This window comes from Ictalurus punctatus, chromosome 3 (genome assembly GCF_001660625.3).
Source record: "Ictalurus punctatus breed USDA103 chromosome 3, Coco_2.0, whole genome shotgun sequence".
Taxonomy (NCBI): domain Eukaryota; kingdom Metazoa; phylum Chordata; class Actinopteri; order Siluriformes; family Ictaluridae; genus Ictalurus; species Ictalurus punctatus.
The window spans coordinates 36,165,485-36,167,984 of NC_030418.2; the positions used below are offsets into that span (position 1 = coordinate 36,165,485).

Below are 2,500 nucleotides of genomic sequence, written 5' to 3' on the forward strand. Positions count from 1 at the left end.
GGAGGGGCCAGGTGGATAAATATACAGAGAACTGAGGGGGTGGGGCCTGGTGGATAAATATACAGAGACCTGAGGGGGTGGGGCCAGGTGGATAAATATACAGAGAACTGAGGGGCGTGGCCAGGTGGATAAATATACAGAGAACTGAGGGGCGTGGCCAGGTGGATAAATATACAGAGACCTGAGGGGCATAGCCAGGTGGATAAATATACAGAGAACTGAGGGGGTGGGGCCAGGTGGATAAATATACAGAGACCTGAGGGGCGTGGCCAGGTGGATAAATATACAGAGAACTGAGGGGCGTGGCCAGGTGGATAAATATACAGAGAACTGAGGGGGTGGGGCCAGGTGGATAAATATACAGAGAACTGAGGGGCGTGGCCAGGTGGATAAATATACAGAGAACTGAGGGGCGTGGCCGGGTGGATAAATATACAGAGACCTGAGGGGGTGGGGCCTGGTGGATAAATATACAGAGAACTGAGGGGCGTGGCTGGGTGGATAAATATACAGAGACCTGAGGGGGTGGGGCCTGGTGGATAAATATACAGAGAACTGAGGGGGTGGGGCCTGGTGGATAAATATACAGAGAACTGAGGGGCGTGGCCAGGTGGATAAATATACAGAGACCTGAGGGGCGTGGCCAGGTGGATAAATATACAGAGAACTGAGGGGCGTGGCCAGGTGGATGGCGAGCTGAGGAATTGTACCATGACCCCATGTTGTGTGTTTGTTAGTGTATTTACAGTTGTAGCCTGCTCCAGTGGTTCCTGCTGTTAGCACTACCATACCTGTGCTAGCATAAATTAGCCGGTACAATGCCGACAGATCCCATTAATACAATGTGCAGCACAATGCTAACAACATTAACACTGTTCCAGAGTGCATCATTACACAGCTAAAAAACACGTTAAAGCAGCCTAGCGATGTTGCTAACCGCCGCTTTAATGTAAACTCTCCTGAGACACTGAGGAGAGATTTCCTCAGAGTTTTCCAGTTAACACCGAGCTGAGCCACAAGATCAAATCAGCAGTGTGTGTGTGTGTGTGTGTGTGTGTGTGTGTGTGTGTGTGTGTGTGTGTGTGTGTGTGTGCGTGTGTGTGCGTGTGTGTGTGTTGGGGTCAGAGAACACACAGCTGAGTGGACTTGCTCTTCATTAAGCTGGTCTCAGTGAGGCTACCTGTCTGTCTGATTACTGAACCGTCTAACCATCACGCCCCCCCCCCCCCACTGCCCCTCCCCACTTTAATCTCACTCTCTCTCTTTTTGTTTATTCCCTTCTTTCTCCCATCTGTCCTCTCTCTCTCCCTCACTCCCTCTGCTTCTATGACTATCATTATTCTTTTTCTTTCTTTCTTTGTACATGTTTGTCTTGCTATCACAACTTTCCTTCTCTCTCTCTCTCTCTCTCTCTCTCTGTCTCTCTCTCAAGAAGTCCTACTCTCTTATGCTCTGCTTTTCTCTCTTTTTGTGTACACTCTCTTTTTTATTCCCTTCTTTCTTTTCTTTTTATTTTCCTTGAGTTGGTCTTTCTCTTGTCCTCTCTTGTCTAAATATTTCTCATTCTCTTTCCTACTGTCTCTATCTCTCTCTCTCTCTCTCTCTCTCTCTCTCTCTCTCTCTCTCTCTCATGGCTGTCATTCTCTTTTCTTTTTTTCTTCCTACTTCCCTTCTGTCCCTCATTCTTCCTTTTTCACTCGTTCTTTTTCTCTTCACTGACTCATCTTTCTTTCCTTGTTTAGTTTTTACATCCCTTTTTTCTCTTTCCCTGTATCTCACTTTTCCTTTAATCGTTTCTTTCTTCTTTTTCTTTTTTCCACCTCATTCTCTCTCTCAGTCTCTCTTTTCTATATTTTTCTCTCTCTGACTGTATTGTTTCTTTCTTTCTTTTTCTTTCATATAATTGTCATTAACTCTGTTCTTTTAGTATTTCAATAAAAAGAAAGAAGGAAAGAAAGAGTATTAATGCTGTACTGGACATGGGTTTAGGTGTAATGGGTGTCGTAGCAGTCGACCAATCAGCAGCCGCAAAAACCTCAAAAGCACAGAGATGAATCGTGTTTACTGCTAACAAGCTGCTACTGTAGAGCAAGACACGCCCCCCAGGGGCGGAGCATATACCTTCTCGGGTTGATTGAATTGGACAAACACAATACTAGTGTGGGATTAATCAGCAAAATAATTGAATTGTTTTCCAAGAATATCTCCAAAACTACTTTTTGTATTTTTTCCTAGATACGGAGTTGTGATACAGTGCATGTGTGTGTGTGCTGCGACGTTCCTTCACTTCCGCGCTCACAGCTTCATCTACAGCAGTTAGTTCCCACAAAACTGGAAGAAACCGCTTCAGCGTGGTTTCATCTTCTCCTGTCGTATCAGGGGGGAAAGAAAGCTGGGAAGGAAGTAGCAGAGGTGTGTGTTGTGAGTGTACGTAGCTAGTACAGTTAGCTTGTGCTGCTAATCTGCTAGCAAGCTAATACGCCTACTGGAACGTAATGTA

General features: G+C 45.4%; 1 protein-coding gene and 1 long non-coding RNA gene across 3 annotated transcripts in view; both read right to left on the bottom strand.

The window, feature by feature from the left end:
- bnc2 (basonuclin 2) overlaps positions 1-2,500 on the bottom strand; it is a 239,494-nt gene that overhangs the window by 234,169 nt on the left and 2,825 nt on the right. The window lies entirely within an intron of this gene.
- Positions 1-2,500, bottom strand: part of LOC128632757 (uncharacterized) — a 4,024-nt gene that overhangs the window by 1,083 nt on the left and 441 nt on the right. The window contains exon 2 of the long non-coding RNA XR_008396361.1: positions 1-2,500. This exon is cut by the window's left edge and continues 1,083 nt beyond it; it is cut by the window's right edge and continues 295 nt beyond it. This is a non-coding gene — a long non-coding RNA (uncharacterized LOC128632757).